The sequence below is a fragment of the Anabrus simplex genome, chromosome 8 (assembly GCF_040414725.1).
Source record: "Anabrus simplex isolate iqAnaSimp1 chromosome 8, ASM4041472v1, whole genome shotgun sequence".
NCBI classification, from domain to species: domain Eukaryota; kingdom Metazoa; phylum Arthropoda; class Insecta; order Orthoptera; family Tettigoniidae; genus Anabrus; species Anabrus simplex.
Window position 1 is genome coordinate 41752876 of NC_090272.1, and position 12680 is coordinate 41765555.

Genomic DNA, 12680 nt, shown 5'->3' on the forward strand with positions numbered 1-12680 from the left:
GTCTGTATAGTTTCTATTTCTCCCTCCGCTCCGACTCTGATTCTGCTCGAAGCTCTCACGGGTTAACTCTAACCTTACTTTCTTACCCTGATCTTGCCTTACTCCACCACTACACTCCGCTCTCTCAGCTTCTTGTTGCACCCTCTCCTTGCCCCCCTCACCCATTTGTTCTTCAGCCTCTCCCCTGCACTGTCCGTCCACTGCTCTTTCCTTGCCGTTATTCATACTTCCACTTAGCACCTCTCTCTGCCTTTCTTGACACTTTTCAGTACTACTTCCGATAATTACACTTCTACCCTCGTTATCTTTCACTTGCCTATTGTCTTCCACTCGTTTGTCTTCTCCATTATTCACTACACTTCTCTTAGCCTCCTCATCTTGTTTCATCCTCCGTTCTAGATCCATCAGTCTATTCACCGACCATATTCTCCTCCAGTTGTTGCCTGTCACCACTAATTCCTGTCCTCTGATGACTGCATTCAACCCCTGCTGCCTAGCTCGTATCATGTGTTTTTTAAGGGTTCTTTCATTCCTCCACGCTTCAGTTCCTATGTCCCTCCTTATCCATATTTTTTCCCTTTGCACGTTTCCTGCATTACGCACCACTGTGTCAGCCATCAGTAAAGAAAATAATTGCACTTTGATAGGCCTATTACCTCTAAATCTTCCCACTCTTGTCACATCATCAATGTCCACTTCACTGAAATTTATTTTCATTTTACCCTGAATTATGTCCACTACTTTATAAATTATACTCGTCTTATCTTCCTTCTTCCCCTCTTGCACTCCATATATAAATAAGCATTTGTTTCTGCGACTTCGGGTGTTAGCAACTACGTCGGCTTTCAGTTTCGACATCTCCTCTTCCAATCTCCCTATCTCCTCTCTTAATGCTGAAACTTCTGTACCATTTCTTCTCACCTGTGAAGCTGTGTCTTCTACCTTTTCTTGAAACCACCCTTTCATTTTTTCAAACTCCCTCGTTTGTTCCTTGATCATGTTTTTAATTTGTTCGAAGGGACATGCCTCTGCTACAGTGGCGGCTCGTGACAAAATTTTTAGGGGGTTCACAACATTTTTGTTCATGTCTCAAATCAGCAGAAAAGTAACATAGGTACATAAATCACCAAAAGTTCCTTGTACGGTTCCTTTTTCACAAAAAATATGGTAGAACCCCTGTAACCGAGGATAAATTTTATACTAGACTAATCTGTTAGTGTAGAACAAAAGTAAAATACATAATAACTTTAGTTCACTGCGGATATTGAAGTATGCGAGCACTATTCTTGGTTTTTAAATAGCACGAAGTTCACCTAGGCACGACGAGAAGCATGGAAATAATGTGTGCCGCATTTACCGGTCGATTTTTTAAAAATTGTTTCCGAATTGACCGCAATAGTCTCCACATTATCTCGGTTAATCAGGGTTCTGCTCTATCACATGTTAATTTTTTCTCGTCTTGGAAATTACAGACAACACTAGCAAAGGGAATTCAATACTCGCGTTTTTGTGTGCATGAAACTTTTCATGTTAATTTATTTTTGCACTCAAATGAGCAAGGTCTGTGCACCCAGCTAAATTCCATACACTTCTTTCTTTGTTGAACAATAAACAGGGCAAACAAAAAGGCGCACTCCTAGACCACCATCCACAGAGCCACTTGCATGTTTCGTACATTTCTCTCTTAAACTTACGCCTATAGCCGCGTTTGTCAGTTTTTGTAAGGTTCTCAATAATCAAATCTGGTCTGACCGGTCCAAGCCTTATAATTTCTAAGTTACCCTGATAGGTTAATATTTCTTTCTTAATCTGCTTACCCTCCAGGGTTGGTTTTTCCCTTGGATTCAGCGAGCGATCCCACCTCTACCGCATTCAAGGGCAGTGTTCTGGAGCGTGAGACATTAGGTCGGGGGATACAAATGGGGAGGATGACCAGTACATAGCCCAGGCGGCCTCACCTACTATGCTGAACAGGGGCCTTGGTGGGCGATGGGAAAATTGGAAGGGATAGACAAGGAAGACGGAAGGAAGCGGCCGTGGCCTTAAGTTAGGTACCATCCAGGCATTTGCCTGGAGAAGAAGTGGAAAACCACTTTGAGGATGGCTGAGGTGGAAATCGAACCCACCTCTACCCAGTTGACCTCCAGAAGCTGAGTGGACCCAGTTCCAGCCCTCGTACCACTCTTCAAATTTCGTGGCAGAGCCGGGAATCGAACCGGGCCTCCGGCAGTAGCAGCTAATCACACTAACCACTAGAGCCTACACCACAGAGGCGGACGGTTAATATTTCGCTGGTTAAAATTAACTGAACTGAATTAATTTCCTCTTACACAAATACCATGGTTACAAACCATACAAACAGAGAAGCAAAACACAACACTCAAATAAATTTCAATTGAGAAGATTTTCGAGTCACAAGGTAAAGCAAACTTCTTCCCGCAATTGCGAACACCTGTTCACGAGCTAGAAAATGCCTATTCAGAACTACTAGCGAAATCTGCCGGTAATGTAATGCAATAGTATCTCCTGCGGGGCTGTGGCTAACAGTAATAGGGGAGGTGGCGGACCCTTGTGGTCAACTGTAATACTGCCACTGGTTTGAGGATTGCTCAAGACGGCAAAGCACGTACCTTACCGTGCTCCTCGCTAATGGGAATATCAGTGCATAAACCATGACGTCATCTGCTTTGCGCATGCGTATAGTCTTCAGCACAATAGCGCATTACACAGTGTGCCCGCTGCACTGTCAGTCAAAACGAACAACTGTCGGTGTAACGGAGCTTCGATATAAGTCGAATGCTTTCGATCGATTGTTGAAATCAGGTCGAAAGAAAGGAAAGTTTTAAATTATCCACGAATGCGTAAAGTAGTATTAAAACTGGGTGTTCACGTGCTCCTGTGCTCCTAAGAGCCCACCGCCACTGCTCTGCTACCACCTCTTTTACGATTTTTCTGATTGTTTCCATGTCCTCCCAGCTCATATTTCCCCTGGACGTCGGACCTGGGTTGAGTTCTACTCCCCCGATCCAAAGCAATATCAAAATCACCGCTGCAGAAAACATAAAGTATCCTATTTTATCCAGTTCTATTCTACATCCTCTTGTCTTCACTTCTTCTTTCTTCTTTCTTCTTTCTTCCCTCCCAACCACCTATGCTCGCCCTGTACTGTTCTACACCAATCATTGCCTGTAAGCACCTCGCTGACTTCCAACACTCCGCACTTACACTACCTTCTCCCACTCCAGGGACCCTCCACTCCGTACGTCTGCACTCGCCGGTGGCTTTAGGTGGACTGACGATGCTAAATAGATTAAGAAGAAGAAGGGACAGAAGAAGAAGAGCAAAAAGTAAGGCAAGGTAATGCCATACCTCTACTCCTATTCAATTGCGTCCTGTAGAATAGAGTAAGATTTTTGAATGAGGAATTGGAAGAACGCAACTATCATCAATAACACTGGGAGAAGAGAATATTGGTGTTGAAAAGGAACTGTCTAGAATTTGCTGAAGGTAGTAGTTATTCCGTGTCCGCCTCTGTGGTGTAGTGGTTAGTGTGATTAGCTGCCACTCCTGGAGTCCCGCGTAAGACTCCCGGCTCTACCACGAAATTTGAATAGTGGTACGAGGGCTGAGACGGGGTCCACTCAGCCACGGAACGTCATCTGTGTAGAGAGGGGAGATCAATTCCATCTCAGCCATCCAATCTTCCCATTCCCCACAAGGCCCCGGTACAGCACAGAAAGTGAAGCCAAATGGGCGAGGTGCTCTTCCTCGTCTCCAGTTTTATCCCCTGATCCGAGGTCTGACCCTCCAGGTCCGGAGTTAGAGGCGGGATCACTCGATGAGTCCGAGGGAAAAAAACAACTCTGGAGGCTAAACAGTTTGAGAAGTAGAACAAGAAGAAGGAGAAGAAGAGGAAGCAGAAGGAGAAAATGTAAGGCAAGGTAATGGTCTGTCTCCCAATCTCTTGGACAATGTAGCCAAGACACATAGTTTTTTAAAAACATCTGTAGGAAAGAGCGTAATCTGTGGGGGTATAGCTCAGTGTTAGAGCATTAGACTGCAGATCGAAAGGTCCCTGGTTCAAACCCGGGTGCCCCCTAATATTTTTTACTTTGGTTATATCCTTGAAAGTGCGTGAAAATGTAGCTAAAGTATGCACGCTGCCCGCCATCTCCAACATAACACATAATTGTTGAATGTTTTGCCCACTTTCATTCCAACGCCTGACGGAGGTCCAAAAGAACTCGCGTACCAACTGGGAAAATGTTGCCAAGGGAACCAGATTAATAATTTCTGTGCGGAGAGGCGAAATCAGTGGGGGTACAGCTCAGTGGTAGATCATTCGACTGCAGATCGAGAGGTACCCGGTTCAAACCCGGTGCCCACTAAAATGTGCTACTCCATTTTCACACCAGGCAAATGCTGGCGCTGTACCTTAATTAAGGCCACGGCCGCTTCCTTCCAACTCCTAGGCCTTTCCCGTCCCATCGTCGCCATAAGACCTATCTGTGTCGGTGCGACGTAAACCCCCTAGAAAAAAAATGTGCTACTTTGTTTATCGCTCCCAAAATGCGTGAAAACATAGCAAAAGCATTCATGCTGCTCAAGTCTTTCCGTGGTTTTCTCCTTCTCCTCCAGACAAATGCCGTTTGGTTGTCTAAAGACCACGGCTGCATCGTTCCCTTGCTTATAACCTCCAATATTCCCCCCCCCCCCAAAAAAAAAGGACCCGGGTCAGTATAGAGGGTGTGGCCGAATGGTCCAGGTACTGGTCCCCCTCTCCATGTTTATCCCTTGACACGTAGTCTGACATTCCAGGTCGGGCGTTAGATGTGGGATCACTCGATGAGTCCGAGGGAAAAGCCAACTCTGGAGGCTAAACAGTTTGAGAAGAAGAAGAACGAGAAGGAGAAGATGTAAGGCAAGTTAATGGTTTGTCTCTCAACCTCTTGGACAATGTAGCCAAGACACGTAGTCTCTATGAAATCTGTAGGAAAGAGCTAAAGGTGTGGGGGTTTAGCTCAGTGGTACAACAGTCGACTGCAGATCGAGAGGTCCCCGGTTCAAACCCGGGTGCCCCCTATCACTTCTTCTTTGGTTATATCTGTGAAAGTGCGTGAAAAGGTAGCTAAAGTATGCAAGCTGCCCCCCATCTACACCAAAACACATCATTATTGAACGTTTTGTCCACTTTCATTCCAACGCCTGACGGAGGTCCAAAAGACCTCGCGTACCAATTGGGAAAAAGTAGCCAAGGGAACCAGTTTAATAATTTCTGTAGGGAGAGGCGAATTCAGTGGGGTTATAGCTCAGTGGTAGAGCATCGACTACAGATCGAGAGGTCTCCGGTTCAAACCCGGGTGCCCCCTAACATTTTCTGTTTCCCTTTTCGCTTTCAAAATGAGGAAAGGATGCTGCCAAAAGATCTCGTTTAGTAACTTCTGTAGGAACAACCGAACACTGTGTGGGTATAGCTCAGTGGTAGAGCATTCAACTGCAGATCGAGAGGTCTCCGGTTCAAACCCGGGTGCCCCCTAACATTTTCTGTTTTCCTTATCGCTTTCAAAATGAGGGAAGGATGCTGCCAAAAGATCTAGTTTAGTAACTTCTGTAGGAAGAAGCGAACACTGTGGGGGTATAGCTCAGTGGTAGAGCATTCGACTGCAGATCGAGAGGTCTCCGGTTCAAACCCGGGTGCCCCCTAACATTTTCTGTTTTCCTTATCGCTTTCAAAATGAGGAAAGGATGCTGCCAAAAGATCTAGTCTAGTAACTTCTGTAGGAAGAACCGAACACTGTGGGGGTATAGCTCAGTGGTAGAGCATTCAACTGCAGATCGAGAGGTCCCCGGTTCAAACCCGGGTGCCCCCTAACATTTCCTTTTTTCCTTATCGCTTTCAAAATGAGTGAAGACATAGCTAAGATATGTGTGCTGCTCAATACATTCCGTGGTTTACTACTTCTCCTCCAGGCAAATACCGTTTGTGTATCTAACTTTAGGACACGGCCGCATCCTTCCCTCTTCCTTGTCTATATATTCCAATATTCCCATCCCCCAACAAGGCTCCGGTTCAGCATAGAGGGTGAGGCAATTTTGCGGTGTACTGGTCCCACTCTCCATGTTTATCTCTTGACCCGTATTCTGACACTCCAGGTCAGGCGTTAGATGTGGGATCACTCGCGGAGTCCTAGGGAAAAAGCATCACTGGAGGCTAAATAGATTAAGAAGAAGACGGGACAGAAGAAGCGGAGCAAAAAGTAAGGCAAGGTAACGCCATATCTCTACTCCTATTCAAATGCGTCCTGTAGAAAGGAGTAAGGTTTTTGAATGAGGAACTGGAAGAATCCAACTATCATCAATAACAGTGGGAGAAGAGAATATTGGTGTTGAAAAAGAACTGTTTAGAACTTGCGGATGGTAGTAGTTATTCCGTGTCCGCCTCTGTGGTGTAGTGGTTAGTGTGATTAGCTGCCAATCCTGGATGCCCGCATAAGACTCCCGGCTCTCCCACGAAATTTGAAAAGTGTTACGAGGGCTGAGACGGGGTCCACTCATCACGGAACGTGATCTGTGTAGAGAAGGGGAGATCAATTCCATCTCAGCCATCCAATCTTCCCATTCCCCATAAGGCCCCGGTACAGCACAGAAAGTGAAGCCATCTGGGCGAGGTGCCCTTTCTCGTCTCCAGTTTTATCCCCTGTTCCGAAGTCTAACCCTCCAGGTCCGGAGTAAGAGGTGGGATCACTCGATGAGCCCGACGGAAAAAACAACTCTGGAGGCTAAACAGTTTGAGAAGAAGAATAAGAGGAAGAAGGAGAAGAGGAGGAAGAAGAAGGAGAAAATGTAAGGCAAGGTAATGGTGTATCTCTCAATCTCTTGGACAATGTACCCAAGACACCTGGTTTTTATACAATCTGTAGGAAGGTGCGAAAACTGTAGGGGTATAGCTCAGTGATAGAGCATTAGACTGAAGATCGTGAGGTCCCCGGTTCAAACCAGGGTGCCCATATCATTTTCTTTTTTCCTTATGGCTTTCAAAATTATTGAAAACATAGCTAAGATATGTGTGCTACTCAAGACATTCCGTGGTTTACTAGGTCTCCTCCAGGCAAATGCTCTTTGTGCATCTAACTTTAGGACACGGCCGCATCCTTCCCTCGTCCTTGTCTGTAAATTCCAATATTCCCATCCCCCAACAAGGCTCCGGTTCAGCAGAGAGGGTGAGGCCAATTGGGCGAGGTTCTGGTCCCACTCTCCAAGTTTATCCCTTGACCCGTATTCTGACACTCCACGTCGGGCGTTAGATGTGGGATCACTCGCTGAGTCCTAGGGAAAAAGCATGACTGGAGGCTAAATAGATTAAGAAGAAGAAGGGACAGAAGAAGAGCAAAAAGTAAGGCAAGGTAACGCCATACCTCTACTCCTATTCAATTGCGTTCTGTAGAAAAGAGTAAGATTTTTGAATGAGGAATTGGAAGAACCGAACTACCATCAATAACACTGGGAGAAGGGAATATTGGTGTTGAAAAGGAACTGTCTAGAACTTGCTGATGATAGTAGTTATTCCCTGACCGCCTCTGTGGTGTAGTGGTTAGTGTGATTAGCTGCCACTCCTGGAGTCCCGGGTAAGACTCCCGGCTCTACCACGAAATTTTAATAGTGGTACGAGTGCTGAGACGGGGTCCACTCAGCCACAGAACGTCATCTGTGTATAGAAGGGGAGATCAATTCCATATCAGCCGTCCAATATTCCCATTCCCCACAAGGCCCCGGTACAGCACAGAAAGTGAAGCCACCTGGGCGAGGTGCTCTTCCTCGTCTCCAGTTTTATCCCCTGATCCGAGGTCTGACCCTCCAGGTCCGGAGTTAGAGGTGGGATCACTCGATGAGTCCGAGGGAAAAACAACTCTGGAGGCTAAACAGTTTGAGAAGTAGAACAAGAAGAAGGAGAAGAAGAGGAAGCAGAAGGAGAAAATGTAAGGCAAGGTAATGGTCTGTCAGTCTCTTGGACAATGTAGCCAAGACACCTAGTTTTTAAAAATTCTGTAGGAAAGTGGGTAATCTGTGGGGGTATAGCTCAGTGTTAGAGCATTAGACTGCAGAACGAGTGGTCCCTGGTTAAAACCCGGGTGCCCCCTAATATTTTTTCTTTGGTTATATCTTTGAAAGTGCGTGAAAAGGTAGCTAAAGTATGCACGCTGCCCGCCACCTTCACCATAACACATAATTGTTGAACGTTTTGCTCACTTTCATTCCAACGCCTGACGGAGGTCCAAAAGACCTCGCGTACCAACCGGGAAGAAGTAGCCAAGGGAACCAGTTTAATAATTTCTGTGGTAGAGGATAATTCAGTGGGGTTATCGCTCAGTGGTAGAGCATTCGGTTCAAACCCGGGTGCCCCCTAACATTTTCTTTCTTCCTTATCGCTTTCAAAATGAGGGAAGGATGCTGCCAAAAGATCTAGTTTAGTAACTTCTGTAGGAAGGAGCGAACACTGTGGGGGTATAGCTCAGTGGTAGAGCATTCGACTGCAGATCGAGAGGTCCCCGGTTCAAACCCGGGTGCCCCCTAACATTTTCTTTTTTCCTTATCGCTTTCGAAATGTGTGAAAACATAGCTAAGATATGTGTGCTGCTCATGACATTCCGTGTATGCATACTGCCCGCCACCTTCACCAAAACAAATAATTATTGAACGTTTTGCCCACTTTCATTCCAACGCCTGACGGAGGCCCAAAAGAGCTCCCGTACCAATTGGGAAAATTTTCCCAAGGGAACCAGTTTAATAATTTCTGTAGGGAGAGGCGAATTCAGTGGGGTTATAGCTCAGTGGTAGAGCATCGACTACAGATCGAGATGTCACTGGTTCAAACCCAGTGAGCCATAAAATTTACTTCCTTAGTTATCCCTTCCGTTCGCCTCTGCGCTGTAGTGGTTAGCGTGATTAGCTGCCACCCCCGGAGGCAAGGGTTCGATTCCCGGCACTGCCACAAAATTTGAAAAGTGGTACGAGGGCTTGAACCGGGTCCACTCAGCCTCGGGAGGTCAACTGGGTAGGGGTGGGATCGATTCCCACCTCAGCCATCCTGGAAGTGGTTTTCCGTGGTTTCCCACTTCTCCTCCAGGCGAATGGCGGGATGGTACCTAACGTAAGGCCACGGCCGCTTCCCTCCCTCTTCTATGCCTATCTCTTACAATCTTTCCATCCCTCCACAAGGCCCAGCATAGCAGGTGAGGCCGCCTGGGCGAGGTACTGGTCCTACTCCCTAGTTGTATCCCCCGACCAAGAATCTGAAGCTCCAGGACACTGCCCTTGAGGCGGTAGTGGTGGGATCCCTCGTTGAGTCCGAGGGAAAAACCGAACCTGGAGGGTAAACAGGTGCTGCAAAAATTCTAGTTTAGTATCTTCTGTAGGAAGCACCGAAGACTGTGGGGGTATAGCTCAGTGGTAGAGCATTCGACTGCAGATCGAGAGGTCCCCGATTCAAACCCGGTTGCCCCCTAACATTTTCTTTTTTCCTTATCGCTTTCAAAATGAGGGAAGGATGCTGCCAAGAGATCTAGTTTAGTAACTTCTGTAGGAAGAACCGAACACTGTGGGGGTATAGCTCAGTGGTAGAGCATTCGACTGCAGATCGAGAGGTCCCCGGTTCAAGCCCTGGTGCCCCCTAACATTATCTTTTTTCCTTATCGCTGTCGAAATGAGTGAAAACATAGCTAAGATATGTGTGCTGCTCATGACATTCCGTGGTTTACTACTTCTCCTCCAGACAAATGCTGTTTGTGTATCTAACTTTAGGACACGGCCGCATCCTTCCCTCGCCTTGTCTATAAATTCCGAATTTCCCATCCCCCAACAAGGCTCCGGTTCAGCAGAGAGGGTGAGGACAATTGGGCGAGGTACTGGTCCCACTCTCCATGTTTATCCCTTGACCCGTATTCTGACACTCCACGTCGGGCGTTAGATGTGGGATCACTCGCTGAGTCCTAGGGAAAAAACAACTCTGGAGGCTAAACAGTTTGAGAAGTAGAACAAAAAGAAGGAGAAGAAGAGGAAGAGCAAAAAGTAAGGCAAGGTAATGCCATACCTCTACTAATATTCAATTGCGTCCTGTAGAAAAGAGTAAGATTTTTGAATGAGGAATTGGAAGAACCCAACTATCATCAATAACACTGGGAGAAGGGAATATTGGTGTTGAAAAGGAACTGTCTAGAACTTGCTGATGGTAGTAGTTATTCCGTTTCCGCCTCTGTGGTGTAGTGGTTAGTGTGATTAGCTGCCACTCCTGGAGTCCCGCGTAAGACTCCCGGCTCTACCACGAAATTTGAATAGCGGTACGAGGGCTGAGACGGGGTCCACTCAGCCACGGAACGTCATCTGTGTAGAGAAGGGGAGATCAATTCCATCTCAGCCATCCAATCTTCCCATTCCCCACAAGGCCCCGGTACAGCACAGAAAGTGAAGCCAATTGGGCGAGGTGCTCTTCCTCGTCTCCAGTTTTATCCCCTGATCCGAGTTCTGACCTTCCAGGTCCGGAGATAGAGGTGGGATCACTCGATGAGTGCGAGGGAAAAAACAACTCTGGAGGCTAAACAGTTTGGGAAGTAGAACAAGAAGAAGGTGAAGAAGAGGAAGCAGAAGGAGAAAATGTAAGGCAAGGTAATGGTCTGTCTCCCAATCTCTTGGACAATGTAGCCAAGACACCTAGTTTTTTAAAAATCTGTAGAAAAGTGCGTAATCTGTGGGGGTATAGCTCAGTGTTAGAGCATTAGACTGCAGATCGAGAGGTCCCTGGTTCAAACACGGTGCCCACTAAAATGTGCTACTTTGTATATCGCTCCCAAAATGCGTGAAAACATAGCGAAAGCATTCATGCTGCTCAAGACCCTCCGTGGTTTTCTGCTTCTCCTCCAGACAGATGCCTCTTTGTTGTCTAAAGACCACGGCTGCATCCTTCCCTTGTTTAAAACCTCCAATATACCCACCCCCCAAAAAGGCCCCGGGTCAGTATGGATGGTGAGGCCGATTGTTCGAGGTACTGGTCCCCCTCTCCATGTTTATCCCTTGTCACGTAGTCTGACATTCCAGGTCTGGCGTTAGATGTGGGATCACTCGATGAGTCCGAGGGAAAAGCCAACTCTGGAGGCTAAACTGTTTGAGAAGAAGAAGAACGAGAAAGAGAAGATGTAAGGCAAGTTAATGGTTTGTCTCTCAATCTCTTGGACAATGTAGCCAAGACACGTAGTCTCTATAAAATCTGTAGGAAAGAGCTAAAAGTGTGGGGTTTTAGCTCAGTGGTACAACAGTCGACTGCAGATCAAGAGGTCCCCGGTTCAAATTCGGGTGCCCCATATTACTTCTTCTTTGGCTATATCTGTGAAAGTGCGTGAAAAGGTAGCTAAAGTTTGCACGCTGCCACCCACCTTCACCAAAACACATCATTATTGAACGTTTTGCCCACTTTCATTCCAACGCCTGACGGAGGACCAAAAGACCTCGCGTACCAACTGGGAAATGTAGCCAAGGGAACCAGTTTAAAAATTTCTGTAGGGAGAGGATAATTCAGTGGGGTTATCGCACAGTGGTAGAGCATTCGGTTCAAACCCGGGTGCCCCCTAACATTTTGTTTCTTCCTTATCGCTTTCAAAATGAGGGAAGGATGCTGCCAAAAGATCTAGTTTAGTAACTTCTGTAGGAAGAAGCCAACACTGTGGGGGTATAGCTCAGTGGTAGAGCATTCGACTGCAGATCGAGAGGTCCCCGGTTCAAACCCGGGTGCCCCCTAACATTTTCTTTTTTCCTTATCGCTTTCGAAATGAGTGAAAACATAGCTAAGATATGTGTGCTGCTCATGACATTCCGTGTATGCATGCTGCCCGCCACTTTCATCAAAACAAATAATTATTGAACGTTTTGCCCACGTTCATGCCAACGCCTGACGGAGGCCCAAAAGAGCTCGCGTACCAATTGGGAAAATTTTGCCAAGGGAACCAGTTTAATAATTTCTGTAGGGAGAGGCGAATTCAGTGGGGTTATAGCTCAGTGGTAGAGCATCGACTACAGATCGAGATGTCACTGGTTCAAACCCAGTGAGCCATAAAATTTACTTCCTTAGTTATCGCTTCCAAAATGCGTGAAAACATACCAAAATATGCATGCTGCTCAGGACTTTCCTTGGATTTCTCCTTCTCCTCCAGACAATTGCCGTTTTGTTATCTAATTGAAGACCACGGCTGCATCCTTCCTTGTTTGTAACCTCCAATCTTCCCATCCTGCAAAAAGGTCGCGGGTCAGTATAGTGGGTGAGACCGATTGGCCGAGGTACTGGTCCTGTTCTCCAATTATATCCCCTGACCCGAAGTCTGACACTCCAGGTCGAGCGTTAGAGGCGGGATCACTCGATGAGTCCGAGGGAAAATCCAACCCCGCAGGCCAGTCCGTTTGAGAAGGATAAGAATATGTTGAAAGGCAAAATTATGGCTTATCTCTCAATCTATTGGACAATGCTGCCAAAAATTCTAGTTTAGTAACTTCTGTAGGAAGAAGCGAGGACTGTGGGGGTATAGCACAGTGGTAGAGCATTCGACTGCAGATCGAGAGGTCCCCGGTTCAAACCCGGGTGCCCCCTAACATTTTCTTTTTTCCTTATCGCTTTCAAAATGAGGGAAGGATGCTGCCAA

At 46.6% G+C, this 12680-nt stretch overlaps 9 non-coding genes across 9 annotated transcripts; all 9 read left to right on the forward strand.

Moving 5' to 3' along the window:
- The first annotated feature begins 4027 nt into the window (after window positions 1-4027).
- Window positions 4028-4099, forward strand: TRNAC-GCA (transfer RNA cysteine (anticodon GCA)). Its single transcript has one exon. It is a non-coding gene; the product is annotated as a tRNA-Cys (tRNA).
- A 1365-nt stretch (window positions 4100-5464) lies between these two features.
- TRNAC-GCA (transfer RNA cysteine (anticodon GCA)) lies at window positions 5465-5536 on the forward strand. The gene has a single exon. It is a non-coding gene; the product is annotated as a tRNA-Cys (tRNA).
- Window positions 5537-5631: 95 nt separating this feature from the next.
- Window positions 5632-5703, forward strand: TRNAC-GCA (transfer RNA cysteine (anticodon GCA)). Its single transcript has one exon. It is a non-coding gene; the product is annotated as a tRNA-Cys (tRNA).
- A 95-nt stretch (window positions 5704-5798) lies between these two features.
- TRNAC-GCA (transfer RNA cysteine (anticodon GCA)) lies at window positions 5799-5870 on the forward strand. The gene has a single exon. It is a non-coding gene; the product is annotated as a tRNA-Cys (tRNA).
- A 2628-nt stretch (window positions 5871-8498) lies between these two features.
- Window positions 8499-8570, forward strand: TRNAC-GCA (transfer RNA cysteine (anticodon GCA)). Its single transcript has one exon. It is a non-coding gene; the product is annotated as a tRNA-Cys (tRNA).
- Window positions 8571-9430: 860 nt separating this feature from the next.
- On the forward strand, window positions 9431-9502 carry TRNAC-GCA (transfer RNA cysteine (anticodon GCA)). Its single transcript has one exon. It is a non-coding gene; the product is annotated as a tRNA-Cys (tRNA).
- A 95-nt stretch (window positions 9503-9597) lies between these two features.
- On the forward strand, window positions 9598-9669 carry TRNAC-GCA (transfer RNA cysteine (anticodon GCA)). The gene has a single exon. It is a non-coding gene; the product is annotated as a tRNA-Cys (tRNA).
- A 2043-nt stretch (window positions 9670-11712) lies between these two features.
- Window positions 11713-11784, forward strand: TRNAC-GCA (transfer RNA cysteine (anticodon GCA)). Its single transcript has one exon. It is a non-coding gene; the product is annotated as a tRNA-Cys (tRNA).
- Window positions 11785-12556: 772 nt separating this feature from the next.
- Window positions 12557-12628, forward strand: TRNAC-GCA (transfer RNA cysteine (anticodon GCA)). The gene has a single exon. It is a non-coding gene; the product is annotated as a tRNA-Cys (tRNA).
- Window positions 12629-12680: the final 52 nt, after the last annotated feature.